At 42.5% G+C, this 13,910-nt stretch overlaps 1 pseudogene; it reads left to right on the forward strand.

Annotated features, from left to right (window-relative positions):
- The window catches only part of LOC123416313, a 31,368-nt pseudogene extending 18,401 nt beyond the window's left edge, over positions 1–12,967 (forward strand).
- The last annotated feature ends 943 nt before the right edge of the window (positions 12,968–13,910 follow it).

Below are 13,910 nucleotides of genomic sequence, written 5' to 3' on the forward strand. Positions count from 1 at the left end.
CCTGGAACATCTCAAATGCTCCATGACGCTCAAAGCGACGTTGAAGTCCCGGCTCTAAGCCATACAAGACTGCACATTGAACTATTGAGTAGTCCTCCTTACGTGCTAACCAAGCGTTCTTAACATCCTGATCAGCCGTAGCGGGTGGTTCATCTCCTAGCGCAGCATTAAGGACATAATCCTTCTTTCCAGCTTGCAAGATTAGCTTAAGATTACGACCCCAGTCTACAAAGTTGCTTCCATCATCTTTCAACTTAGCTTTCTCTAGGAACGTATTAAAATTCAGGAAGACACTTGCGTGAGCCATGATCTACAACACAAATATATTCAAAGTGGACTTAGACTATGTTCAAGATAATTAGAGTTCAACTTAATCAAATTATATGCTAAACTCCCACTCAAAAAGTACATCTCTCTAGTCATTTGAGTGGTTCATGATCCACTTACACTATCCCAAGTCCGATCATCACGTGAGTCGAGAGTAGTTTCAGTGGTCAGCATCCCTATGCTAATCATATCAACTATATGATTCATGATCGACCTTTCGGTCTCATGTGTTCCGAGGCCATGTCTGCACATGCTAGGCTCGTCAAGCTTAACCCGAGTGTTCCGCGTGCGCAACTGTTTTGCACCCGTTGTATGTGAACGTTGAGTCTATCACACCCGATCATCACGTGGTGTCTCGAAACGACGAACTGTAGCAACGGTGCACAGTCGGGGAGAACACAATTTCGTCTTGAAATTTTAGTGAGAGATCACCTCATAATGCTACCGTCGTTCTAAGCAAAATAAGGTGCATAAAAGGATTAACATCACATGCAATTCATAAGTGACATGATATGGCCATCATCACGTGCTTCTTGATCTGCATCACCAAAGCACCGGCACGATCTTCTTGTCACCGGCGCCACACCATGATCATCCATCAATGTGTTGCCATCGGGGTTGTCGTGCTACTTATGCTATTACTACTAAAGCTACATCCTAGCAAAATAGTAAACGCATCTGCAAGCACAAGTATGTTAGTATAAAGACAACCCTATGGCTCCTGCCGGTTGCCGTACCATCGACGTGCAAGTCGATATTTCTATTACAAAATGATCATCTCATATATCCAATATATCACATCACATGATTGTCCATATCACATCACAATCATACCCTGCAAAAACAAGTTAGACGTCCTCTAATTTTGTTGTTGCAAGTTTTACGTGGTGACCAAGGGTATCTAGTAGGATCGCATCTTACTTACGCAAACACCACAACGGAGATATATGAGTTGCTATTTAACCTCATCCAAGGACCTCCTCGGTAAAATCCGATTCAACTAAAGTTGGAGAAACCGTCACTTGCCAGTCATCTTTGAGCAAAGGGGGTTACTCGTAACGATGAAACCAGTCTCTCGTAAGCGTACGAGTAATGTCGGTCCAAGCCGCTTCAATCCAACAATACCGCGGAATCAAGAAAAGACTAAGGAGGGCAGCAAAACGCACATCACCGCCCACAAAACCTTTTGTGTTCTACTCGAGAAGACATCTACGCATGAACCTAGCTCTGATACCACTGTTGGGGAACGTCGCATGGGAAACAAAAATTTTCCTACGCGCACGAAGACCTATCATGGTGATGTCCATCTACGAGAGGGGATGAGTGATCTACGTACCCTTGTAGATCGTACAGCAGAAGCGTTAGAGAACGCGGTTGATGTAGTGGAACGTCCTCACGTCCCTCGATCCGCCCCGCGAACAATCCCGCGATCAGTCCCACGATCTAGTACCGAACAGACGGCACCTCCGCGTTCAGCACACGTACAGCTCGACGATGATCTCGGCCTTCTTGATCCAGCAAGAGAGACGGAGAGGTAGAAGAGTTCTCCGGCAGCGTGACGGCGCTCCGGAGGTTGGTGATGATCTTGTCTCAGCAGGGCTCCGCCCGAGCTCCGCAGAAACACGATCTAGAGGAAAAACTATGGAGGTATGTGGTCGGGCAGCCGTGAGAAAGTCGTCTCAAATCTGCCCTAAAAGCCCCATATATATAGGAGGAGGGAGGGGGACCTTGCCTTGGGGTCCAAGGGACTCCCAAGGGGTCGGCCGAGCCAAGGGGGGGAGGACTCCCCCCCCCCAAACCGAGTTGGACTTGGTTTGGTGGGAGGAGTCCCCCTCCCTTCCCACTTCTTCCCTCTTTTTTTTTCTTTTCCTTTGATTTTCTTATCTTGGCGCATAGGCTCCCTTGGGGCTGTCCCACCAGCCCACTAAGGGCTGGTGTGTCCCCCAAAAGCCTATGGGCTTCCCCGGAGTGGGTTGCCCCCCTCCGGTGAACTCCCGGAACCCATTCGTCATTCCCGGTACATTCCCGGTAACTCCGAAAACCTTCCGGTAATCAAATGAGGTCATCCTATATATCAATTTTCGTTTCCGGACCATTCCGAAAACCCTCGTGACGTCCGTGATCTCATCCGGGACTCCGAACAACATTCGGTAACCAACCATATAACTCAAATACGCATAAAACAACGTCGAACCTTAAGTGTGCAGACCCTGCGGGTTCGAGAACTATGTAGACATGACCCGAGAGACTCCTCGGTCAATATCCAATAGCGGGACCTGGATGCCCATATTGGATCCTACATATTCTACGAAGATCTTTATCGTTTGAACCTCAGTGCTAAGGATTCGTATAATCCCGTATGTCATTCCCTTTGTCCTTCGGTATGTTACTTGCCCGAGATTCGATCGTCAGTATCCATATACCTATTTCAATCTCGTTTACCGGCAATTCTCTTTACTCGTTCCGTAATACAAGATCCCGCAACTTACACTAAGTTACATTGCTTGCAAGGCTTGTGTGTGATGTTGTATTACCGAGTGGGCCCCGAGATACCTCTCCGTCACACGGAGTGACAAATCCCAGTCTTGATCCATACTAACTCAACTAACACCTTCGGAGATACCTGTAGAGCATCTTTATAGTCACCCAGTTACGTTGCGACGTTTGATACACACAAAGCATTCCTCCGGTGTCAGTGAGTTATATGATGTCATGGTCATAGGAATAAATACTTGACACGCAGAAAACAGTAGCAACAAAATGACACGATCAACATGCTACGTCTATTAGTTTGGGTCTAGTCCATCACGTGATTCTCCTAATGACGTGATCCAGTTATCAAGCAACAACACCTTGTTCATAATCAGAAGACACTGACTATCATCGATCAACTGGCTAGCCAACTAGAGGCATGCTAGGGACGGTGTTTTGTCTATGTATCCACACATGTAAATGAGTCTTCATTCAATACAATTATAGCATGGATAATAAACTATTATCTTGATACAGGAATTATAATAATAACTATACATTTATTATTGCCTCTAGGGCATAATTCCAACAGTATGGTGGTTTCTCAGTGTAAGCACAAGGACCAACAGGATCACTAAAAGCAATGATTTTCTCCTCAACTAGATTGGTTTTGGCTATGTTGCTTTCTACAGGAGGATGATATTTAAACCACTTCTCTTTGGGAAGATCAACATGAGCAGCAAAATATTCACATAGAGAAGCTACTATCTCAGAGTCAAGTCCATACTTAGCGCTAAAATCTCTAGAAGTGTTTGTCTCAACAAAAGATTTAACTCAATCAAACTGGAAATTCATACCTGACTCCTTACCTTCCTACAGCTCCCAATCTTCAGAGTTGCGTTTGATTCTTTCCAATAAATTCCACTTGTGATCAATATCCTTCTTCATAAAAGAACCGGCACAAGAAGTGTCAAGCATGGTACGATCTTCATGAGAAAGCCGAGCATAAAAGTTTTGAGTGATGATTTCTCTCGAGAGCTCATGATTGGGGCATGAATATAGCATTGATTTAAGCCTCCCCCAAGCTTGAGCTATGCTTTCCCTGTCACGAGGCCAAAAGTTATAAATAAAGTTCCGATCATGATGTACTAAATGCATAGGATAGAACTTTTGATTAAATTCCAATTTCAACCGATTGTAGCCCCATGATCCAGTATCATCACATAGCCTATACCATGTCAACGCCTTATCCTTCAAAGATAAAGGAAAGGCTTTCTTCTTTACCTCATCCTCGGGCAAACCTGCAGGCTTAAATAAACCACAAACTTCATCTACATAGATCAGATGCAAGTCTGGATGTGAAGATCCATCTCCTGTGAAAGGATTAGCCAGCAGTTTCTCAAGCAAACCGAAGGAATTTCATAAAAGATATTTTCAGTAGGTACCTCAAGTTGAGGAGCAAATCCTCGTGCTTCCGTTCGTGGTGAAGATACCCTGAACAAACTCCTCAAAGGAATAGTTTCCATAGTGACAAGTGACAATAAATTTTAGGACAGTATATAAATGTTTCCTTACCAATTTCCAGTTACCAAAGGGGCTTCACTCCCCGGCAATGGCGCCAGAAAAGAGTCTTGATGACCCACAAGTAAAGGGGATCAATCGTAGTCCTTTCGATAAGTAAGAGTGTCGAACCCAACGAGGAGCAGAAGGCTCTGATAAACGGATTTCAGCAAGGTAATAACTGCAAGCACTGAAAGTAGCGGTAACAAGTCATTGTGTAGCGAGGTGAAATGTAGCAAGCAAAGAGTAACAAGTGACAAGTAGTAGCAATGGTGCAGCAAGTGGCCCAATCCCTTTTATATCAAGGGACAAGCCTGAACAAAGTCTTATAGGAGGAAAAACGTTCACGGGGACACACGGGAATTTCTGTCATGCTAGTTTCATCATGTTCATATGATTCGCGTTCGTTACTTTGATAGTTTGATATGTGGGTGGACCGGCGCTTGGGTACTGCCCTTAATTGGACAAACATCCCACTTATGATTAACCTCTCTTGCAAGCATCCGCAACTACAAAAGAAGAATTAAGACAAAGTTTAACCATAGCGTTAAACTAGTGGATCCAAATCAGCCCCTCACGAAGCAACACATAGACTGGGGTTTAAGCTTTTGTCACTCCAGCAACCCATCATGTACTTACTACTCCCCAATGCCTTCCTCTAGGCCCAAATATGGTGAAGTGTTATGTAGTCGACGTTCACATAACACCAATAGAGGAAAAAAAACATACATCATATCAAAATACCGAACGAATATCAAATTCACATGACTATTATCAGCATGACTTATCCCATGTCCTCAGGAACAAAAGTAACTACTCACAAAACATAATCATAATCATGATCAGAGGTGTAATGAATAGCATCAAGGATCTGAACATAAACTCTTCCACCAAGTAATCCAACTTGCATCAACTACAAAGAGTAATCAACACTACTAGCAACCTTAGAAGTACCAATCGGAGTCGCGAGACGAAGATTGGTTACAAGAGATGAACTAGGGATTGGAGAGGAGATGGTGCTGATGAAGATGTTGATGAAGATGCCTCCCCTCTGACGAGAGGAGTGTTGGTGATGACGATGGCGGCGATTTCCCCCTCCCGGAGGGAAGTTTCCCCGGCAAGATCGTCCTCTCGGAGCTCTAGATTGGATCTGCTCAAGTTCCGCCTCGTGGCGGCGGCAAAAGCACAAAAAAGCTCCCTATTGATTTTTTCCAGACCAAAACCCTTCATATAGCAAAAGAGGGGGGCTAGTGGGCCACCAGGCAGCCCACAAGCTTGCCCTGCGCCACCAGGGGGGTGGTGGCGGAGTGGGGGCTTGTGGAGCCCTGGTGGCCCCCTCCGATAGTTCTTTCGCCCAGTATTTTTTATATAATCCAGAAAAAATCCACGTAAATTTTCAGGGCATTTGGAGATGTGCAGAATAGTGGACTAGGATTTGCTCCTTTTCCAGTCCAGAATTCCAGCTGCCTGAATTCTCACTCTTCAAATAAACCTTGCAAAATAAGAGAGAAAAGGCATAAATATGGTACCACGAGTAATATAACAGCCCAAAAAGCAATAAATATCAACATGAAAGCATGATGCAAAATGGACGTATCACAGTAGCAGAAGGATTTCTCGCGCCGTTGCCGGGGAGGAGGATCGCTTGCCGAGAGAGATCAAGTCAAGATCTATCCAAGTAGGTGTCACAAACTCATCTCTTGCATTTACCTTTTTTGCGAGTTGCCTCTCGTTTTCCTCTCCCCCACTTCACATTTGTCGTTTTCATTTGCCTTTTTCGTTTGCCTTCTTCGTTGGCCTTTTCGTTTGCCTTTTTCCTTTGCCTTTACGTTGCTTGTGTGCTATGTGCCTTCAATATGCTTGCATCTTCGCTTGCTGAAAATCTAGTGATATGGATCCTCATCCACTTGCTAATCTCTTTAAGAGATCCACTTATTTGGAACCAATTGCTAGTAAATTGAGTGCACTTGACTATCTTTATGGAGTTTTGCTTGAGATGCGTGAATCTGAAAATCGTGATACAGAAACTTATGAAGTGATTCACGAGGGCTCCTTGAATGAAAAGCATGATTGCAATGGTTTCACTATAAATCCTATTAGTGACAATCATGCTAAAAATATGCAAAACCCTAAGCTTGGGGATGCTAGTTTTGCTTTGTCCCCTACTTGTTGCAATAATCATGATTGGGGTGATGATATTTCTTATGATCTTGAAAATTTGTTCAAGCCTCATGATGATTATGATATTTGCAACAATATTGAAAGTGGGATTGGAGAACTCATGACTTAAGTTGATGACAGTCCCACTATTTTTGAAGAGCGTCAACTTTGCATGCATGTGGATCATGAAAAGAATATCCTTTGTGATAGCTATTTTGTTGAATTTGAATGCGATCCCACATGTAATTGCTATGAGAGAGGAAAATATTTTGGTAGAAACTTTCATGTTACCAAATTACCTCTCGTTATGTGGAGATTGCTATTGTCTCTTTCTTCTTCCTTGCATATGGCAATTATTGGTTGTCTTGACAATCTGTTTTCCTATAAAATGCCTATGCATAGGAAGTATGTTAGAACTAGATGTGGTTTTCACATGCTTTAGGATTCTCTCGTTGTGCTTCAATACTTGTCTTTTGTGAGAGCATCATTGAATGCCTAGCTAAGGGTGTTAAACAATAGCGCTTGTTGGGAGGCAACCCAACGAATCTATCCTTTTTCTTTATGTTTTGTGTTTTCCACACTTTCATAATTCGGTTATGATTGTGTTTTTTGTGTTTATTTTGCGTTTGTGCCAAGTAAAACCGTTATGATTAGTCTTGGGGATGATTGTTTGGTCATGCTGGAAAAGACAGAAACTTTCTGCTCACGAAAAGAATTTTTTTTCTGTAAGAGATTTTGAGTTGATTCTTTTTGATGCTGAGTGCTACGCAAATTCTTCAGACTGTCGTAATTGTTCAGAATTTTTGAAGTACCAGAAGTATACGAAGTATACAAATTGCTACAGACTGGTCTGCTGTTAACAGATTCTGTTTTTGTTGAGTTGGTTGCTTATTTTGATGAAACTATGGATAGTATCGGGGGGTATTAGCCATGGAAGATTGAAAATACAGTAACCTAACATCAACATAAGTAGAATTTAAGTTTGATACAGTACCTAAGGAATTGGTGGTTTTCTTTCTTATACTAATGATATCACGAGTTTCTGTTTAAGTTTCGTGTTGTGAAGTTTTCAAGTTTTGGGTGAAGTTCTTATGGACAAAGATATAAAGAGTGGCAAGAGCTCAATCTTGGGGATGCCCAAGGCACCCCAAGTTGATTCAAGGATGCCGTAAAAGCCTAAGCTTGGGGATGCCCAGGGAAGGCATCCCCTCTTTCGTCTTCAAAACATTGGTAACGTTACTTGGGACTATATTTTTATTCACCACATGTTATGTGTTTTGCTTGGAGCGTCTTGTATCGTAGGAGTCTTTTATTTTTGTTGTGTCACAATATTCCTTGCTGCACACCTAGAGAGAGAGACATGCACTCACCGTGATTTTGTCGAGCTTCACTTATATCCTTTGGTAGACAATTCAGCTCACATGTGCTTCACTTATATCTTTTGAGCTGGTTGGTTTTGCTCTTTGTGCTTCACTTATATCGTTTAGAGCACGGAAGCGCGTGGCTTGGTAGTAGATCTATGCTATGAAAGTAGTCTCAAAATGGGTAGTTATCCAAAGGGATATGAAAACTTCCACCTTCATGTGCATTGAATAGTAAGAGAAGTTTGATTCATCTCAATTAGTTTTGAGTTGTGGTTGTGGTAATATTTAAGTTGTTAGTAAGTTGTTGTGGATCTAGAAATACCTGTGTTGAAGTTAGTGATTCCCGTAGCATGCACGTATGGTGAACCGCTATGTGATGAAGTCTGAGCATGACTAGTCTATTGATTGTCATCCTTTGTGTGGCGGTCGGGATCACGCGATGGTTTATACCTACCAACCCTTCCCCTAGGAGTATGCGTTGAATGCTTTGTTTCGATTACTACTAAAACTTTTGCAACAAGTATATGAGATCTTCATGACTAATGTTGAGTCCAAGGTTTAGATGCACTTTCACTTTCCACCATCACTATCTTCTTAGTGTCGTGCAACTTTCGCCGGTGCACAAAACCCACCATTAGCCTCCCTCAAAACAGCCACCATACCTACCTACTTTGGCTTTTTCAAAGCCGTTTCGAGATATATTGCCATGCAACTACCACCATGACATGTGCCACCACTTCTACATTGCCATTGCATGATCGTAAGATAGCTAGCATGATGTTTCCATTAATGTCTATGCCATGCTAGATCATTGTCACGGTACACTACCGAAGGCATTCCATATAGAGTCATCATTTCTCTAAGTTTTGAGTTGTAAGTGTGATGATCATCATTGATGGAGCATTATCCCATGTGAGGAAATAAAAGAGGCCAGCGAAGCCCATATACAAAAAGAGGCCAAAGATGCCCACCAAAATAAAATAACAAAATAAAAAAAGAGGCGAAAGAGCCCACCAAAACAAATGAGAGAAAAAGAGAGAAGGGACAACGCTACTATCCTTCCACACTTGTGCTTATTAAGCACCATGATCTTCATGATTGAGAGTCTCTCGTTTTGTCACCACCATATAGCTAGCGGGAAATTTCATTATATAACTTGGCTTGTATATTCCAATGATAGGCCTCCTCAAAATTGCCTTAGGTCTTCGTGAGCAAGCAAGTTGGATGCACACCCACTAGTTTTCCATAAGAGCTTTCACATACTCTTAGCTCTAGTGCATCATTTGTATGGCAATCCCTACTCATTCACATTGATATCTATTGATGAGCATCTCCATAGCTCATTGATATGCCTAGTTAATGTGACCATCTTCTCCTTGTTTGTCTTGCAACCTCCATCACATTCCATTCCACTTATAGTGCTAAAACCATGGCTCACGCTCATGTATTGCGTGAGAGTTGAAAAGGTTTGAGAAAGTAAAGGTGTGAAAACAATTACTTGGCCAATACCGGGGTTGTGCATGATTTAAATTCGTTGTGCAATGATGATAGAGCATAGCGAGACTATATGATTTTGTAGGGATAACTTTCTTTTGGCCTTGTTATTTTGAAAGTTCCTGATTACCTTGCTAGTTTGCTTGAATTATTATTGTCTCCACATCAATAGCAAACTATTGTTTTGAATCTAATGGATCTGAACATTCACGTCACATAACTGGAGTTACAAAGGACATCTATGCTAGGTACCATGAAAGCATCAAAAATTCATTCTTTATCACTTCCCTACTCGAGGACGAGCATGAGTTAAGCTTGGGAATGCTTGGTACGTCTCAAACGTATCTATATTTTTTTATGGTTTCATGTTGTTATCTTGTTAACCTTGGATGTTTTATGTACCATTTATATCTTTTTTGGGACTAACTTATTAATACAGTGCCAAGTGCCAGTTCATGTTTTTTCTGTGTTTTTGACTCTTTTCAGACCTGATTTTGGAACGGAGTCCAAACGGAACAAAATTCCCGAAATAAATTTTTCCAGAACAGAAGAAGATCGGGGGACTTGAGGGCCAAGGCAGGAGAGCCACAGGGGGCCCACAAGCCCTGTAGCCGTCACCAGGGGGCGGCGGCTACCAGGCTTGTGGCCTCCCTCGCGTCCCCCTGACCTAGCTCTTTCGCCTATATATTCCCTAAAATCCGGATAAAAATGAGGGCATCCACAAAAACACTTTTCCGCCGCCGCAAGCTTCCATTTCCGCGAGATCTCATCTGGAGACCCTTTCCGGTGCCCTGCCGGAGGGGACTTTGGAGTTGGAGGGCTTCTACATCAACATCATCGCCTCTCCAATGACTCGTGAGTAGTCCACTTCAGACCTACATGTTCGTAGTTAGTAGCTAGATGGCTTCTTCTCTCTCTTGGATCTTCAATACAAAGTTCTCCATGATCTTCATGGAGATCTATCCGATGTAATCCTCTTTGGCGGTGTGTTTGTCGATGTCCGATGAATTGTGGATTTGTCATCAGATTAATCTATGATTTATATTTGAGTCTTTGCTGATTTCTTATATGCATGATTTGATATCCTTGTAAGTCTCTCTGAGTCTTGGGTTTTGTTTGGCCAACTAGATCTATGATTCTTGCAATGGGAGAAGTGCTTGGTTTTGGGTTCATACCGTGTGGTGACCTTTCCCAGTGACAGAAGGGGCAGCATGGCATGCATGATGTTGTTTCCATCAAGGGTAACAAGATGGTCTTTTATCGTAGATATGAGATTGTCCATCAACATCATGTCATCTTGCTTAAGGCGTTACTCTATTCTTATGAACTTAATACACTAGATGCATGCTGGATAGCGGTCGACGTGTGGAGTAATAGTAGTAGATGCAGAAAGTATCGGTCTACTTGTTTTGGACGTGATGCCTATAGATATAATCATTGCGAGAGATGACGTCACGACTTTGCGTGGTTCTATCAATTGCTCGACAGTAATTCGTTCACCCACCATCTACTTGCTTTCATGAGAGAAGCCACTAGTGAACACTACGGCCCCCGGGTCTATTCACAACTATCGTCTCCACTTTCGCTTTTACTTTGCTTTGTTTACCTTTTGCTTTCAGTTCTCACTTTGCAAACAATCTATAAGGGATCGACAACCCCTTCATAGCGTTGGGTGCAAGCTGTTTGTGTTTGTGCAGGTACTTGTGATTCGACGAGCGCCTCCCACTGGATCGATACCTTGGTTCTCAAAACTGAGGGAAATACTTACCGTCGCTGTGCTACATCACCCTTTCCTCTTCAAGGGAACACCAACCCCTTCATATTTGCCAAGGAAGTCCCTATAGGCATAGCCCGTGATAAAAGGATTCCTGGCGCCGTTGCCGGGGAAGGTATGTTGTCGCAGTAGCAGAGTGTCCACCATATATGAGAGAAGAGTGTCCATCATATGTCGTTTATTTAAGTTCCTCAACCGTATTTATTAAGTCATTTATGTCATTTATTTAAAATTATTTGACAACTAATTTATTTTGACAACTTATTTTCATCCCCTCTCGGCGATTCTCATTCTCCTAGGGTTAGCGCCGCTGGCTCTTGCCACCTCCAGCGTCGCCACCGGCCACCTCCGACGTCGCCACCGTCCACCTCCGACCCTGCCCCCGCACGGTACTATCAAATTCTCATACTACCTCAAACTTGCAAACATGCACAATCATATTTGGTTAATTTGTCATATGATGTTGCCATGTCATATTTGGTTGAAACATTAAACAATAAGAAAATTTTCTTAGAGAAATTTGTCTCGGCTTCGACAATGCCCGGCCCGCATCCTCGTCGTCGAGTGGTTTTGGAGAGTCTGCTTGATAAGCGCCATGTCCGGGACTGGGCTCCGCCGGGCTGGCACTGGGAGGTGCTACCTTCCGGGGGGGGCACCTTGGTGCAGAATCCAGGTCTCATCGTTGACCCGGAGCTTCTTTGGTGGCGGTCGCGTGGGCCATTATCGGATACGAGGGAGCCGGCCCCCACGAAGGTGGCACGTCGTCGTGTCAGGGAGGAGGACGAGCACGTCTGTCGCTACATGGCTACGTTGGATGCTAGGTTCTCCAATACCTGGCAGGTTCTCCAGGGACATCACCCGAGCTATGATCCGGTGATGGTTCCTTATCTTTGGGTTGCCACCGCCTGCACCGTGAGACGTCAACTGGATCATTATTAGTGATATTGTTATATGAGTATGAGTTATATTCGTATGTGTTATATGAGCATGAGTTGTATGAGTATGAGTTATATGAGTATGAGCTATATGAGTATGAGTTATATGAGTATGATCTATACGAGTATGAGCTATATGAGTATGAGTTATATGAGTATGAGTTGTATGAGTATGAGTTATATGAATATGAGTTATATGAGTTGTTAAATGAGTATGGGTTATATGAGTTAAATGAGTATCAGCTACCGATAATCCGATCCCCATGATGTTGATATAGATGATGATGATGGAAATATTGTCGATGATGATGATGATGATGATGCTAAATACGTAGAGCTTGAAAATATTCTGAATATTCTGAATACTGCTAATATTGTCGATGATGATGCATTCTGAATATTCTGAATAGTGCTAATATTGTCGATGATGATGATGCATTCTGATGATGCAAATCTGTGAAAGCAGTAAAATTTAGCACTAGCGCGGCTTAGCAGCAGCGTTTTCTATGCGCAAGTGCTACTACTAAAGTTACCAGTAGCGCTGCCCGTACCGGTGCTACTACTAGTTTTTAGCTGTAGCACGATAGCAGTAGCGCTTGGACTAGCGCTACTGCTACGCATATATCCAACGCTACTACTAGGGTTTTCCCTAGTAGTGGAAGGTGGTAATCATAAACATGGTGATTGGTTCCAGAATGTCGAAGGGCAATAGTACTAAAAATGTGGAGGCGTAAGCATTGTACGATCTCTTCCTTATGGTTTTAGAGGGAGGCGAACGAGAGGAAAACAAGTGGGAGAAGATCTTTTTGGAAGCCGGATTCAGTGGCTACAGTATCATAACCGTGCTAGGCATTAGGTCCATAATTGAGGTCTATCCTTAATTCAACACCAAAATTGATCAGTAACCTTGGTAAATAATGGTCAAGCTTCCTAAACTAATTACTGCCTATTGCGCACTACATGTACACCCTACTTGATTGTTAAGTTTGTCCGAGTTTATAATTTTCTCGAACTAGCATGTTTTCATGTTCGGATCGGTGTGATGTATCCAGAGGTATTTTGGAGTGTATTGTGTGCTTCTTGAAAGTTGAAACTATGTATTTCGTTTTTGTTGAAATTATTTTTCAACGGTGCAATATAGACATGTTAATAAAACTTTGATGACTTCCTTATATATTAAGTGTACTTTTTTGTATTCTCTCGTGGAGGTGTTATTATGTTCATGTTGGTCTACCACATTGTCATCGCTGGATGCTTGGGGCAGCATCACAGGTTGTTAATTCATGTTCTTAACTGTTTTGTTCAGTGTCTTTCGATGTATTTTTGAGCAAAGATTTTGGCCAGCTTTAGTATGTTTTCTGGGTCGAAGCAACTTACAATTTCGGGACCTGATATTGAGTCATAAGGGCATCTTCAATGCTGAACCCTAAAACAAACATTGTATTTATACCGGTGTCTGGACATGGATACAGGAGGTGGTCACTCAACCATGTACATGAAATGTCCATTTTTATCAACTAAAAAGACAACATTTCATCAAATTATTTTGCAAATTAGCAGAGTTTGCCAATGTGTATTAAAGAACCTTAATAAACAATTAATCAGCTTGCTAATCATACACCTTCCGCCAAATGGGTTTGGTCATTTTCAATCCTTCCACCAAATGGCCAAATTTATTTGGAAATCTTCTGTCATTCCGCCAACGTGTGATAAAGAACCTTAATAGAAAATTAATCACCTTGTCAAATGATAATCATATGGCAAGAAATACACCTTCCGTCAAATGCCTAAATCTATTTGCAAAGCTTCTGCTAAATGCCCAAA

The sequence above is a fragment of the Hordeum vulgare genome, chromosome 1H (genome assembly GCF_904849725.1).
Source record: "Hordeum vulgare subsp. vulgare chromosome 1H, MorexV3_pseudomolecules_assembly, whole genome shotgun sequence".
Lineage (NCBI taxonomy): Eukaryota > Viridiplantae > Streptophyta > Magnoliopsida > Poales > Poaceae > Hordeum > Hordeum vulgare.